A 17,155-nucleotide genomic window follows, 5' to 3' on the forward strand; every position below is an offset into this window, starting at 1 on the left:
GTATGGATTCAGGGAATTCAGTTTCAGGATGTGACTGACCGAGCCGCCCGTCGTTTGGGACCACCAATAAATTTGAGAAGAACCTTCTGTTCCTTTGATGTGTTGGAACTGGGACAATGGCTCCTGCTTCCAGGAGCCTGTGAAAAGACACTTGCAGAGTAACCTGTTTTTCTAGAGAAGCTGTCAACCTGAGTGGAAAATTCTGAGAGGAGGAGGAGTGTCGAGCTCTAGTTTGTAACCCCCGCAGATCAGGTCCCTGACCGAGGCGTCTCAGCAGGTGCCCTCCCAGATGTGACTGAAAATCCTGGGACGCGCTCCCACCTTGGGATTCCCAAGAATAGGGGAGGGAGTCCTGCTGCAGGTTCTATTGGTAGTAGTGGCTACCTGACGTCTACTACCTCTGGCCCCTCTGCCTTTGAAGCTCCCCTGGCTCTACGTCTGAACCCTGTAGGCTGAAAAGACTGAAAAGGACCAGTGTATGTGCGTCTTGGAGGTGGGACTGCAGAAGGGAGATAAGTGGACTTACCTTCCATGGCCTGTGACAGCCACTTATTCAATTTTGATCCGAACAGGGTATCTCCTGTGTATGGAAATCCTGCCCCACCTCTCTTTGACTCTTGGGCACTTTAAGAATTTGATAGTGTGCGCTGGCTTCTCCCTCTATGTCCCTCCTACCAGACTCAGTCTAGAAAACTGTGCCCGTGGAGATGTACATACTTCAAGAGAAGGATAGATAAGCAAAGTGGTGAGATTATGAACCAGCACACACAAAACAAGAGGAAAGCCATGCTAACCAAACCTGAAACAGGGACAGCAACACCTGAACCGAACAACATTACTTAACCAAGCAATAGCGCAGGAAGAACAAAGCACTGGGCGGGTGCCCAGTATCCCCTACGGACTACGAGAAAAGCATTTACCGCTAGGAAATTAAAATCCTATTTTCTCTTATGTCCTAGGGGATACTGGGAATCCATTCAGTGCCATAGGGTTGTACCAAAGCTCCCATACCGTCTGGAAGAGTGCTGAGGTTCCTGCAGAACTGATTGACCAAACTGAAGGTCCTCAGAGCCCAAAGTATCGAACTTGTAAAACTTTGCAAACATGTTCCAACCTGACCAAGTAGCTGCTCGGCATAGCTGTAAAGCCGAGACACCCAGGGCAGCTGGCCAAGAAGAACCCACCGACCTAGTAGAGTGGGCCTGAACAGATTTTGGAACCGGCAAGCCTGCCGTGGAATTAACATGCTGGATAGTGAGCCTGATCCAGCGTGCAATTGACTGCTTTGAAGCAGGACACCCAATTTTATTGGGATCATAGAGAATGAACAGCAAGTCTGATTTCCTGTGATGAGCTGTTCTCTTAACAAACACCTTCAAAACCCTTACAACATCCAAAGACTCTGAAGTAATAGAGGTGTCCGTAACAACCGAGACCATAATAGGTTGGTTGATGTGAAACGCCAACACCACCTTAGGAAGAAATTCCTGACGAGGCCTGAGTTCAGCTCTGTCCTCATGGAAAATCAGGTAGGGGCTCTTGTAAGACAACGCCCCCAACTCCGACATACGTCTAGCCAAAGCCAATGTCAACAGTGTGGTGGTCTTCCACGTAAGGTACTTTACGTCTCCACCTCCTGTAACGGTACAAACCAGTCAAGTTGAGATCCCAAGGTGCCGTGGGAGGCACGAAGTGAAGTTGGATGTGCAGAACACCTTTCAAGAACATCTTGACCTCAGGGAGAGAAGCCAATTGTTTCTGAAAGAAAATAGACAAGGCCGAAATCTGGACTTTTATGGAGCCTATACGTAGGGCCACATCCACTCCCAACTGCAGAAAAAGCAGGAAACGTCCGAGATGAAATTCCACCGCAGAATATTGGCCCTCATTCCGAGTTGTTCGCTCTCAAGCTGCTTTTAGCAGCATTGCACACGCTAAGCCGCCGCCTACTGGGAGTGAATCTAAGCTTAGCAAAATTGCGAACGAAAGAGTCTTTAAATTGCGATTAGAAATTTCTTTGCAGTTTCTGAGTAGCTCGATACTTACTCTGCCACTGCGATCAGTTCAGTCAGTTTCGTTCCTGGTTTGACGTCACAAACACACCCAGCGTTCGCCCAGACACTCCCCCGTTTCTCCAGCCACTCCCGCTTTTTTCCCAGAAACGGCAGCGTTTTTTCACACACTCCCATAAAATGGCCAGTTTCCGCCCAGAAAACCCCACTTCCTGTCAATCACACTACGATCACCAGAACGAAGAAAAAACCTCGTAATGCCGGGAGTAAAATACCAAACTTCTTAGCAATTAGCGGAAAATCGCTGCGATGCGAAGAAAATTACCGAGCGAACAACTCGGAATGAAGGCCATTGTCTGCTCTCATACCAAGAGACATATTTCCTCCAGATACGATGGCAATGTTTACACGTTAACCCAGTGGTTCCCCAACTTTTTTGAATCACGGCGCCCTAGAGTATCAGAATTTTTTTTCACGCCACCCCTAGGCCCAAGGTTTTCTCATTAAGAACTTAAGAAAAATAGAATATGTTAAGTAAATTGTGCTTATATGTCATCCTTAGGTTCAACTATGTGGTGAAGGACAAGATTTGCTCCTGTTTATCCACATATTTTATGATTTCAAAGCCACCAGCACTGCTTTTGCCTATTACATTGACCAAAAATAATTTTAATTGGTCCTGGATCACCAACCCAGGCCACCACTACAAGTGTCCCGAGGCACCCCAGGGTGCCTAGGCACACAGTTTGGGACCACTCCGTTAACCCCTTTATAGCTTGGATCATAGTTGGAATTACCTTGTCAGGAATCCCTCTCCTGGCTAGAATCAGCCATTCAACTTATATGTCGTTAAACGTAGCCGAGGTAAGTCTTGATAGACGAACGGGCCCTGTTGTAGAAGATCCTTGCGAAGAGGTAGAGGCCACGGATCTTTGAGGAGCATCTCGAGAAAATCCACATACCAGGCCCTTCATGGCCAGTCTGGAGCAATGAGGATTGCTTAAACCTTTACCCTTTTTATTCTTTTTAGAATTCTTGGAATCATTGGAAGTGGAGGAAACACGTACACCAGCTGGTAGACCCACGGAGTTGTCAGAGCGTCTACCGCCACTGCTTGTGGGTCTCTCTGAAGGGACCCTCTGTGACAGGAGTCACGGGGGGTCTCAGCATTCGGGGAAAGGGGTCCCATGTGTAAACATGGGACCCCTTTCAGTCCGTGTGGATCGGGAATGTGGTTTGATTTTTTGCCAAGTACGTGGATTACACAAAAAGAACAGGACACACTGGAATTAGGCGAGTATAATTTTATTTTCAGGTACCCCGGATTCTACTTGGAGACGTGGAATGAGTCGGCGTGTGAACAGAGGTAAGTATGTGTGTGTCGGCATGTATGTAATAAAAGTTTTACTTTCACGGTGTGCGTGTTATGTTTTTATTTGGGTATTTTTTTTGCAGAAGAACTACAGATACCAGCGGGCCCGTTTTACCCCCGCATGCTGGTACCAGTGCCGTAACTAGCCATTTTAGCGCTGTGTGCAAGAAACGACAGTGGCGCCCCCCCCCCCACCATGCAAGACAGGGGCAGTGCGCGCCACAGGGGCAGTGCGCGCCGCAGGCGCGCAAAAAAATTATAGGGGCGTGGCTTCACGGGGAAGGGGCGTGGTCACAAAATAATAGCAATTCATACTACGGTGCACAGTAGTCTACATTATTCAAATTACGCTGCACAGTAGCGCCACTACACCAGGTAGAGCCCCTTTTTACACATTACGGCAGCCAGGGCGTCCCCCTTTTTTACACATTACGGCAGCCAGGGCGTCCCCCTTTTTTACACATTACGGCAGCCAGGGCGTCCCCCTTTTTTACACATTACGGCAGCCAGGGCGTCCCCCTTTTTTACACATTGTGGCAGCCAGGACGTCCCCCTATTTTACACATTGCGGCAGCCAGGACCCCCCCTATTTTACACATTGCGGCAGCCAGGGCGTCCCCCTATTTTACACATTGCGGCAGCCAGGGCGTCCCCCTTTTTTACACATTGCGGCAGCCAGGGCGTCCCCCTATTTTACACATTGCGGCAGCCAGGGTGTCCCCCTATTTTACACATTGCGGCAGCCAGGGTGTCCCCCTATTTTACACATTGCGGCAGCCAGGACCCCCCCTATTTTACACATTGCGGCAGCCAGGGCGTCCCCCTATTTTACACATTGCAGCAGCCAGGGTGTCCCCCTTTTTTACACATTGTGGCAGCCTGGGCGTCCCCCTATTTTACACATTGCGGCAGCCAGGGCATCCCCCTATTTTACACATTGCGGCAGCCAGGCCGTCCCCCTATTTTACACATTGCGGCAGCCAGGGCGTCCCCCTATTTTACACATTGCGGCAGCCAGGGTGTCCCCCTATTTTACACATTGCGGCAGCCAGGGCGTCCCCCTATTTTACACATTGCGGCAGCCAGGACCCCCCCTATTTTACACATTGCGGCAGCCAGGACCCCCCCTATTTTAGAGAGAGAGAGAGAGAGAAAGAGAAAGAGAGAGAGAGAGGGATATACTTACCTTCTCCCGCTGACAGGCTCCTCGTGCTGGCAGGCATCTCCCTCTCTGTGCAGTGTGGCGTGTGCAGGCAGTTGAGAAGAAGGAGGAGAGAGGGGGATTGGAGCCGCAGCAGCGCTATGTGATTGGTAGTAAGCGCCGCTGCAGCATCCCCTTCTCCTTCTGTATTGGCTGCCTGGCGCTGCTTTGGATGCTGGGATGGAGGAACCGCATCCCAGCATCCATAGCAGCGCCGGGCAGCCAATACAGAAGGAGAAGGGGATGCTGCAGCGGCGCTTATTACCAATCACATAGCGCTGCTGCGGCTCCAATCCCCCTCCCTCCTCCTTCTTCTCTCCGCTGCCCGGCGGCGGCGCAGGTCACTCTCTTCCCCTTCACAGCGCGGCGCAGTTCAGAGGCGGCATGTAATGAGTCAATTTGACTCATTACATGCCGCTGGCCGTTGCGCCCCCAGGGCAACTGCGCTGTGTGCCAAGCCCCCTTGGCACACACGTAGTTACGGCCCTGGCTGGTACTTCTGGTTCTCCAAGTACCAGCTTGTGGAGGAGGCTTCCTGGGACTTGTAGTTCTTCTGCAAAAAACAATATTCTTTTATTTAACACAAGGCTATCAGCCTCCCATCCGCAGCCCATGGATTGGGGGGGGGGGGGGGCGGGGACGGACACCACAGCCTCGGGCTTCACCCCTGGCCCTTGGCTAGTTGGGGATTTAATGCCACGGCTGCAGGGACCGGTATAAATTTGTCCCCCGGCTGTGGCATTATCTCTCCAGCTAGTGGAGCCCGGTGCTGGTGTTAAAAATACGGGGGACCCCTACGCTTTTTGTCCCCCGTATTTTTTTCACCAGGACCGGATGCAGAGCCCAGTGCTGGTTCTAAAAAGACGGGGGATCCCCTGTCCATCCCCCCCCCCCCCCCGTATTTTTACAACCAGGACCGGCTCAAAGAGCCCGAGGCTGGTTATGCTTAGGAGGCGGGACCCCACGCATTTTTTTTTAGGGTTTTTTAACCATTTTTGTGCCGTCCGAAAAGTCGAATCCAGGACGCACTTATCTGTCAATTGGTCCGTTTTTCGATAGCGGGACTGTCGAATACATTTTTTATTGAATATGTCGAATTCCGGCACCTGCCGGCCGGGATTCGACGGTCGAATTGTGTCGAATTTAAAAATGGGCGAAAAAAAGACGCAATTCGTCCGGAATTGCATATACCCATAGAATTTGACGGCAGATAAGAACCACTTGGCCCATCTAGTCTGCCTTGATAGTAGCAGGAGTAGGAAGTCCAGCCTGTACATAAGCTTGTGCAATCACCATTCTAATCCATCTGGCCAAGGTCTGCTTATTCGCAGGCCAGCCACATTTATGAAAACCAAACAGAACAAAGAGAGAATCAGATCAGAAGGGAGGCGGTTCTCTTCATATAGATGCGGAGAGCCCGTACCACATCCAAAGTCCGCTCTTTGGAGGACAAATCAGGAGAGATAAAGGTCGGAACCACAATCTCTTGGTTAAGGTGGAAAGATGACACCACCTTCGGTAGATAACCAGGGCGAGTTCTATGAACCGCACGGTCATGGTGAAAAATCAGGAAGGGAGACCTACAGGATAAGGCACCCAAGTCTGAAACCCATCTAGCAGAGGCAATAGCCAGCAAAAACCAGACCTTAAGCGTAAGCCATTTAAGGTCCACAGACTCAAGAGGTTCAAACGGAGACTCTTGGAGGGCATCCAGAACAACCAATAAATCCCAAGGAACCACAGGAGGAACATAGGGAGGTTGAATGCGTAAAACACCCCGACTGAAGGTATGAACGTTCAGGCACAGTCGCAATTTTTCTCTGAAACAACACCGACAAGGCCGAAACATGAACCTTGAGGGAGGCCAGACGAAGGCCTGATTCCAGGCCCTATTGTAGAAACGCCAACAGGTTGGCAGTACTGACCTTGTATGCATCAAAATTCTTAGCCGCACACCAGGTGAAGTAAGAATTCCAGACTCTATAATAAATCCAAGCCAAAGCCGGTTTACGGGCTTTCAACATCGTTTGAATGACCGCCTCAGAAAAACCTTTGGCCCTTAGAACTGAAGCTTCAATAGCCACGCCATCAAAGCCATACCGGCCAAATCCTGGTAGACACAGGGGCTCTGAACAAGGAGGTGTGGGTGTTGCGGAAGCAGAAGAGGACGCTCTATCGAGAGACCCTGTAGGTCTGGGAACCAATGCCGTCTGGGCCACGCTGGAGTGATCAGAAGTAGGATTCCTCCTTCTTGCTTGAACTTCCTTATCACCCTGTGCAGAAATGACAGCAGATGGAACACGTACGGCAGCCGAAAGTTCCATGGAATTGCCAGTGCGTCCACGAATGCTGCTTGAAGATCCCTTGTTCTTGCACCGAAGACCAGAACCTTGTGATTGTGTCGAGACAAAATCAGGTCTACATCTGGTAGGCCCCACTTGTCCACTAGGAGTTGAAATACTTCTGACTGAAGGCTCCACTCTCCGGCGTGTACGTCCTGCCGACTGAGGAAGTCCACTTACCAGTTGAGGACCCCTGGAATGAAGACTGACGATTTGGCTGGCAGATGGCGTTCCGCCCATTGAAGAATCTTTGAGACTTCCATCATTGCCATGCGGCTTCGCATGCTGCCTTGACGATTTATGTACGCCACCGTGGTGGCATTGTCTGACTGTACTTGAACAGGCCTGTTCTGTACCAGAGGCAGGGCCAGTTTCAAAGCATTGAACACTGCCCGCATCTCTAGAATATTTATCGGGAGGAGAGATTCCTCCCTGTTTCACCGACCCCGAAGAGAGTGTTTCTCCAACACTGCGCCCCAACCCCGCAGACTGGCATCCATCATTAGAAGGACCCATTTGGAGATCCAGAAGGGACAACCCCTGCTCAATTGTTGGTCCTGTAGCCACCAGCTCAGTGACAGATGAACTTCCGGAGTAAAGGAGATCATGTGAGATCTGATCCGGTGAGGCAGGCCATCCCACTTGGCAAGGATTAGCTTCTGCAGAGGACGAGAGTGAAATAGAGCGTACTCTACCATGTCGAAAGCTGACACCATGAGGCCAAGTACATGCATAGCCGAGGAAGTATCTTATCTTCTCTTGGGACAAGAACAACCGTTGGTTGTGTGTGTCCAACAATGCCCCCAGGTGCACCATGCTCTGAGCAGGGACCAGGGAGGATTTCTTCCAGTTGATGAGCCACCCATGTGCTTGTAGGAATTGGACCGTCAGTTCCAGATGACGGAGGAGACCTCTAGGGAGTTTGCCAGGATCAACAAGTCGTCCAGATACTTCAGGATCCTGATACCATGACGGCGGAGCAGAGCCGTCATAACCGCCATGACCTTTGTGAAGATTTGCGGAGCCGTGGTCAGTCCAGAAGGTAAGGCCTGGAATTGATAATGTACGTTGCCAATAGCAAACCGCAGGTATTGCTGATGCGACATGGCAATAGGTATATGTAGGTAAGCATCCTGTATGTCCAGGGATACCAAATAGTCCATGGGCTCCAAGGCCAGAACAATAGAGCGAAGAGTTTCCATACGGAACTTGGATACCTTCACAAATTTGTTCAAAGACTTGAGGTTGAGAATGTTCCGGGAAGAACCATTCGGTTTCGGAACTAGGAACAATGTTGAATAGTACCCCCTGCCTCTCTGAGCCAGAGGCACCGGCACTATCACTCCTGTGTCCAGTAGGAATTGTACCACCAAATGGAGAGTTTTTGCTTTCACCAGATCCAAAGGGATATTTGTTGAGCAAAACTGGCGAGGGGGACGTTTCTTGAAAGAGATGGCGTATCCGTGAGTGACGACTTCCCTTACCCAGGCGTCCAAAGTGGTCTGTAACCATACCTGAGCAAACCGTAGAAGTCGGCCTCCCACCCTGGGATCCCCCAGGGGGAGGCCCGCCCCGTTATGCAGCAGGCTTATCTGGTTTGGAAGCAGGCTGACGGGCAGCCCAGGAACGTTTAGGTTTGGGCTTAGTGGATTTGGAGGTGTGAACATGTTTCGGGTACGCCTGACACTTTGCTTTACTTGGAGGTCGAAAGGAACAAAAGATGATACTTTTAGCCTTCGGAGCCGAAGGATTAGTACTCGGCAGACATGCAGTTTTAGCAGACGCGAAGTCAGCAACAATCTTGTTCAGATCTTCCCCAAAAAGGATGTCTCCCTTAAAAGGGATGACCTCCAAGGTCTTTTTAGAGTCCAGATCCACAGACCAGGACCGCAACCACAGAATCCGGCGTGCCGGAATGGACGTAGTAGACGCTTTGGCCGCCAGGACACCGGCATCAGATGCCGCCTCCTGAATATAATGAGAGGCTGTGATAAAATATGAAAGACACTGTCTGGCATTATCAGAAAAATTTGAAAGTAGCTCCACCTCAACTTCTTGAATCCAGGCTTTAACAGCCTTCGCAGCCCAAGAAGCCGCTACAGTAGGTCTATGCACAGCACCCGCAACAGTGTAAATAGACTTTGAGCAACCTTCCATGCACTTATCCGTCGGTTCCTTCAGAGAGGTGACGGTAGTGACAGGCAGAGTAGATGACACCACCAGACGCGCAACATGCGAGTCCACCGGCGGCGGTTTCCCAATTTTTACTTAACTCTACAGCAAGGGGATAACGAGCTAGTATTTTCTTAGACAGGGAGAATTTCTGACCTGGAGACTCCCAGGATTCCTGATGTATGTCAACTAAATGGTCAGAATGGGGCAAAACTAATTTAGTGACCTTCTGATGTTTGAACTTATCGGGTTTCGTATCCGGAGCTTCAGACTCATCATCAAGCTGAAGAATCAGCCTGATAGCCTCCAAGAGGTCATGAACAGCCACCTGTGTAATAGATTCCCCATCAGAAGCATCTGCATCAGTGTCTGAGGGCTCAGTGTATACGCCATCTTCATCGGATGAAGTACCCGAAACATGAGTGGATTGTGAGGAAGAAATGGCCTGCTTAGATGACCCTTTGGTCCTAGGAGGGCGAGGGTTAGGTTTTTATTTAACCAAAGACTGATTTAATTGCTGTAACTGAGTTGACAGAGTATCTGCCCATGGCGGATTAACTGCAAGGAAATCGTGGCAGCAATGGCACAGGAGGTCCCATAGGGGGCGTAAGTCTCATTACTAGCGTAGTCAGTAAATTAGAAAAAGCAGACCAAGGTGGGTCTTGGTGTGCCACCGGTGCTGCAGGCTGACTGAGGGGTACTGGACCCCCGACACCTGAACCCTGAGCAGGTGTATCCGCGGCGTCAACACTGCATGACGCAGGATCAGCCACGGATCTCCCGCCCTGTGAAGCAGACATTATTTAGAAACGTAGCCTTAGGACGTAACAGTACAACATAGCCAGACAAAGTACCAGACAAACACCCCCTATGGAGTGAGACTGCAGATGCAGAACACAAACAGAGGATTTAAGTGCTATATGGTGACTGAAATACACAGAGAAATACCAATGTAGTATATCCTGTGAAATACTATATAGGACCCTGACGCACTTAGCCCCCCTCAGGGTACAGAATATAGGGATAGCAATATGTGTGAGATACACAGAATAGGAACCACACAGCAGCTATAGGCACACACAGTCACATGTACAATGCAGAAATTATTACAAACAATAATAAAACTGCACTGGACTAGCAATACTAAGTAAAGCTATGTATGTACCAAAATATTGTGAGGACTAGCCTCAAAGAAAATTCCTTTTTTGGAGCACTCTTATGAAATGACAAATGATATAATATATAGAGAATTTATGAATAATATTAAAACTTAACTTTTATTTCTTACCAATCTAAAATAAAAAGGAGAATGTTCAAACACATTGCATATCAGACACTGTCATAGGTAACACATGTGTTCAATAATTATCCATATCTCCCAATGTCAAATCCAAAAATAAATAAATAAACAATTAAGTTAATACTGATGTAAAATCTCGGCATATAACTATTATATCCCTAGGACTGATTGTCCTAATTCAGACGCACTCACTATGTGAATATGCATAAATTGCCTACTTAATTGATAGAGGACAGACGTGGATGTACTTCTTATATTCGCATCTAATTATAATCCACTCCTTGGCTATTATTTGCATGAGAGCCGTCAATTCCACTGGCTCAGCAATATTCCTAACCACATGTTCAGTATAATTGAAACTTATTAACCATATCACAAGCTGTTACACATCGAATGGTTTTTTTTTTTTAAATACTGTGGTTACAGACAAATAAACTGTGTGTTAAATATTCAATCTAACTGATAGGGCAGATATATGCCTGTAAAGATTTTTCCCAATGAAATTTAGTAGCGGACCGCACTCGTTAGCTGCCCTGCAGGCACCAACTTACAGACTGCGCTCCAGTGCCTGGAGGTGGGGTTATAGAGGAGGCGGCGCTATGCATCCTGGGAACAGTCAAAGCTTTAGCCTGTTGGTGCCTCAGATCAAGATCCAACTCTACACCCCAATGTTATTCCCTGTGGAATACCAGTGTACCCCGCTGCAGAAAGGGAAGATCTTTAATAGCCTCTCGCTCATAAAATTTGCAGCATCCTGTATATGTTGGAGCAGAGTAATGACCAGAGAGTATAAACTCAATAACCATATCAGACCACTTGACTACCGCCCTGGAAATCCACCCCTGGAGTGTTGTGCTGCACCTGCTGCTGTATAAATTGCCTTGAGCATGGTCTCATTGTTATGGTCAGCCGGCTCTTTCAGGTATATAGCCCCTGGATACCGACTGACGGAGGGGTGGGGGAGGGGGGATGTTCCATACCTTCCTGTCCTCAGCTGGGAGGCGAAACGTAGTTAAAAACCTCTGAGGAATTTTACATTTCTTAGTGAAACCACTAGAGGGAGCTGAGAAGCCTTCTTGGTATCTGTCTCTCTCTTTTAGCTACCGAAAAAATCTCGCCGTGTGTACACACCATTAGCCTCATGAAGCAGGTGGTCTGTCTGCCAACCAGAGCTACCTGATAATAACAAAGTACAATAAAAATAAAGGAAACTCTCTGGAGCTCCAGAGAAAATAACCTGGTTCCTTGGGCACATTTTTCTAAACTGAGTCTGGTGGGAGGGGCAAAGAGGGGAGGGGCCAGCCCACACATACACACTAAAAGTTTTTAAGTGCCAGGCTAGAGTGCACAGGTTCTCAAACTCGGTCCTCAGGACCCCACACAGTGCATGTTTTGCATGTCTCCTCACAGAATCACAAGTGACATAATTAGCTCCACCTGTAGACCTTTTAAAATGTGTCAGTGATTAATTAATACACCTGTGCACCTGCTGGGTTACCTGCAAAACATGCACTGCGTGGGGTCCTGAGGACCGAGTTTGAGAACCACTGCTATAGTGGAACCGATCTATACCCCATGGTACTAAAGTAATAGACCCCAGTATCCACTAGGATGTAAGAGAAAAGCTTTTCAGGGCTGCCCAGTGCTGCCCTCCTGTTCGGTGACCTGCTACTGCAGGCACCAACTCGAAACTGAGATGATCCCCCTGTATACTATGACAGCACAGGCCGCTCCACCTGTATATAATGACAACACAGGCCGCTCCCCCTGTATATTATAACAAAACAGTCCGCTCCCCCTGTATACTGTGACAGCACAGGATGCTACTCCTGTATATTATACTGTATATTATGACACACAGGCCACTCGCCCCTGTATAATATAACACTGGCCACTCCCTCTGTATATTATGACAACACAGGCCACTCTACCTGTATACTATGACAACACAGGCTACCCCCCATATATTATGACAGCACAGGCCACTCCCCCTGCATACTATGACAGCCCAGGATGCTACCCCTGTATATTATGACAGCCCAGGATGCTACCCCTGTATACTATGACAGCCCAGGATGCTACCCCTGTATATTATGACAACACAGGCTGCTCTCCCTGTATACTATGACAGCACAGGATGCTACCCCTGTATATTATGACGGCACAGGCCGCTCCTCCTGTATACTATGACAGCACAGGATGCTACCCCTGTATATTATGACAGCACAGGATGCTACCCCTGTATACTATGACAACTCAGACCACTCCTCTTGTATACTATGACAACACAGGCCACCCCCCATATATAATGACAACACAGGCTGCTCCTCCTGCATACTATGACAGCACAGGATGCTACCCCGGTATATTATGACAACACAGGTCGCTCCCCCTGTATATTATGACAGCACAGGATGCTACCCCTGTATATTATGACAACACACCACTCCTCCTGTATATTATGACAACACAGGTCGCTCCCCCTGTATATTATGACAGCACAGGATGCTACCCCTGTATATTATGACAACACGCCACTCCTCCTGTATCTTATGATGGCACAGGATGCTACCCCTGTATATTATGACAACTCAGACCACTCCTCCTGTATACTATGACAACACAGGTTGCTCCCCCTGCATACTATGACAGCACAGGAATCTACCACTGTATATTATGACAACACAGGCCGCTCCCCCTGCATACTATGACAGCACAGGAATCTACCACTGACTATTATGACAACACAGGCCACTCCCCCGTATATTATGACAACACCCGCCGCTCCTCCTGTATACTATGATGGCGCAGGATGCTACCCATGTATATTATGACAACACAGGCCACTCCTCCTGTATACTATGACAGCACAGGATGCTACCCCTGTATACTATGACAACACAGGACGCTCCCCCTGTATACTATGACAACACAGGTCGCTCCCCCTGTATAGTATGACAGCACAGGATGCTACCCTTGTATATTATGACAACACGCCACTCCTCCTGTATATTATGATGGCACAGGATGCTACCCCTGTATATTATGACAACTCTGACCACTCCTCCTGTATACTATGACAACACAGGATGCTACCCCTGTATATTATGACAACACAGGATGCTACCCCTGTATATTATGACAACACAGGCCACCCCCCAATTATTATGACAACACAGGTTGCTCCCCCTGCATACTATGACAGCACAGGAATCTACCACTGTATATTATGACAACACAGGCCGCTCCCCCAGTATACTATGACAACACAGGCCACCCCCCAATTATTATGAAAACACAGGCCGCTCCCCCTGTATACAATGACAGTACAGGAATCTACCACTGTATATTATGACAACATAGGCCACTCCCCCGTATATTATGACAACACCTGCCGCTCCTCCTGTATACTATGATGACGCAGGATGCTACCCATGTATATTATGACAACACAGGCCACTCCTCCTGTATACTATGACAGCACAGGATGCTACCCCTGTATACTATGACAACACAGACCAACCCCCATATATTTGGACAACACAGGCCGCTCCCCCTGTATACTATGACAGCACAGGATGCTACCCCTGTATACTATGACAACACAGGATGCTACCCCTATATACTATGACAACACTGGCCACTCCCCCTGTATACTATGACAACACAGGATGCTCCCCCTGTATACTATGACAACACTGGCCACTCCCCCTGTATACTATGATAGCACAGGAAGCTACCCCTGCATGTTATGACAACACACGCCATTCCTCCTGTATATTATGATGGCACAGGATGCTACCCCTGTATATTATGACAACACAGGCCGCTACCCCTGTATACTATGACAACACAGGCCACGCCCCAGTTATTATGACATAACAGGCCGCTCCCCCTTTATACTATGAAAGCACAGGATGCTACCCCTGTATACTATGACAACGCAGGCCACTCCCCCGTATATTATGACATCACATGCCGCTCTTCCTGTATACTATGATGGCGCAGAATGCTACCCATGTATATTATGACAACACAGGCTGCTACCCCTGTATACTATGACAACACAGGCCACGCCCCAATTATTATGACATCACAGGCCGCTCCCCCTGTATACTATGAAAGCACAGGATGCTACCCCTGTATACTATGACAATGCAGGCCACTCCCCCGTATATTATGACATCACATGCCGCTCTTCCTGTATACTATGATGGCGCAGGATGCTACCCATGTATATTATGACAACACAGGCCAATCCTCCTGTATACTATGACAGTACAGGCCGCTCCTCCTGTATACTATGACAACACATACCAACCCCCATATATTTGGACAACACAGGCCGCTCCCCCTGTATAGTATAATGCCACAGGACAGAACAGTAAAGGTGGGGTCTGCGCCACCTGTATTACAGTAACGGCGGGGTCTGCGCCTCCTGTATTACGGTAACGGCGGGGTCTGCGCCACCTGTATTACGGTAACGGTGGGTTCTGCGCCACCTGTATTACGGTAACGGCGGGGTCTGCGCCACCTGTATTACGGTAACGGCGGGGTCTGCGCCACCTGTATTACGGTAACGGCGGAGTCTGCACCTCCTGTATTACGGTAATGGCGGGGTCTGCACCTCCTGTATTACGGTAACGGCGGGGTCTGTGCCACCTGTATTACGGTAACGGCGGGGTCTGCGCCACCTGTAACACCGGGGTCTGTGCTACCTTTATTACGGTAACAGCGGGGTCTGCGCCACCTGTATTACGGTAACGGCGGGGTCTGCGCCACCTGTATTACGGTAACGGCGGGGTCTGCGCCACCTGTATTACGGTAACGGCGGGGTCTGCGTCACCTGTATTATGGTAACGGCGGGGTCTGCGCCACCTGTATTACGGTAACGGCGGGGTCTGCGCCACCTGTATTACGGTAACGGCGGGGTCTGCGCCACCTGTATTACGGTAACGGCGGGGTCTGCGCCACCTGTATTACGGTAAAGGCGGGGTCTGCGTCACCTGTATTATGGTAACGGCGGGGTCTGCGCCACCTGTATTACGGTAACGGCGGGGTCTGCGCCACCTGTATTACGGTAACGACGGGGTCTGCGCCTCCTATATTACGGTAACGGCGGGGTCTGCGCCACCTGTATTACGGTAACGGCGGGGTCTGCGCCTCCTATATTACGGTAACGGCGGGGTCTGCGCCACCTGTATTACGGTAACGGCGGGGTCTGCGCCACCTGTATTACGGTAACGGTGGGTTCTGCGCCACCTGTATTACGGTAACGGCGGGGTCTGCGCCACCTGTATTACGGTAACGGCGGGGACTGCGCCACCTGTATTACGGTAACGGCGGAGTCTGCACCTCCTGTATTACGGTAATGGCGGGGTCTGCACCTCCTGTATTACGGTAACGGCGGGGTCTGTGCCACCTGTATTACGGTAACGGCGGGGTCTGCGCCACCTGTAACACCGGGGTCTGTGCTACCTGTATTACGGTAACAGCGGGGTCTGCGCCACCTGTATTACGGTAACGACGGGGTCTGCGCCACCTGTATTACGGTAACGGTGGGTTCTGCGCCACCTGTATTACAGTAACGGCGGAGTCTGCGCCACCTGTATTACGGTAATGGCGGGGTCTGCGCCACCTGTATTACGGTAACGGTGGGTTCTGCGCCACCTGTATTACAGTAACGGCGGAGTCTGCGCCACCTGTATTACGGTACCGGCGGGGTCTGCGCCTCCTATATTACGGTAACGGCGGGGTCTGCGTCACCTGTATTATGGTAACGGCGGGGTCTGCGCCACCTGTATTACGGTAACGGCGGGGTCTGCGCCACCTGTATTACGGTAACGGCGGGGTCTGCGCCACCTGTATTACGGTAACGGCGGGGTCTGCGCCACCTGTATTACGGTAACGGCGGGGTCTGCGCCCCCTGTATTACTGTAACGGCGGGGTCTGCGCCACCTGTATTACGGTAACGGCGGGGTCTGCGCCACCTGTATTACGGTAATAGGACACTAGAGTGTCAGCCACCTGTACAGGGACAATGCAGCACCAGAGGCTGCTCCAGCTGCACTATAACAAGGCACCAGAGGCTGCTCCCCCTGTAGTACAGAACCTGACACCAGAGCTGCTCAGCCTATAGAATAATAATAATAATATCATTACCTGCTGCCAGACACAGCAATGGCTGCTCTCTGCTCCTGCTGCCTTGTGGGAATGATAGAAGGAAGGCGGAGCTCAGACCAGGGGAAAATGGCCGCCGCTCCTGACGTCACTACACGGCCAGCGAACCTATTGGTACTGCCGGACTGGTCTACAAGAAAATGGCCGCCGGCCTCCTGCACTGAGGACATATATGGTATTAGTTATTACAGAGGGCGGGGCTGTGGCCGGGCTGTAGGAGGGGAGGGTCCAGTCACCAGGAAGCGCCTGTGCCAATCACACCCTACTTCCGGCCTGTGCGGTCCACCTTACTTCCGGACAGTGCGTACCACATACAGGAAGTGAGTTTTCATCGACTGCTGCAGCCTCCCAGTGTCCGTGGAGATCAGGTAATGGCGTCTTACTATACAGGGGGAGCAGCCTATGGTGTCCTGTTATTATTATTATTATTATTATAATAATATAGAGGGAGCAGCCTGTGGTGTCCATTTATTATTATTATTATACAGGAGGAGCAACATGTGGTGTCCTGTTAATAAAGACATATTTTATTATTTTTATACTGGGGTGCAGCCTTTAGTGTTGTTAATTATTATT

At 49.7% G+C, this 17,155-nt stretch overlaps 1 protein-coding gene across 1 annotated transcript in view; it reads right to left on the reverse strand.

The window, feature by feature from the left end:
* The window catches only part of LOC134984530 (oocyte zinc finger protein XlCOF22-like), a 35,848-nt gene extending 19,217 nt beyond the window's left edge, over positions 1-16,631 (reverse strand). The window contains exon 1 of the mRNA XM_063950094.1: positions 16,562-16,631. The gene's annotated coding sequence lies outside the window, so the exon portion shown is untranslated. The remainder of the gene's footprint in view (positions 1-16,561) is intronic.
* Positions 16,632-17,155: the final 524 nt, after the last annotated feature.

The sequence above is a fragment of the Pseudophryne corroboree genome, assembly GCF_028390025.1.
Source record: "Pseudophryne corroboree isolate aPseCor3 chromosome 3 unlocalized genomic scaffold, aPseCor3.hap2 SUPER_3_unloc_6, whole genome shotgun sequence".
NCBI classification, from domain to species: Eukaryota; Metazoa; Chordata; class Amphibia; order Anura; family Myobatrachidae; genus Pseudophryne; species Pseudophryne corroboree.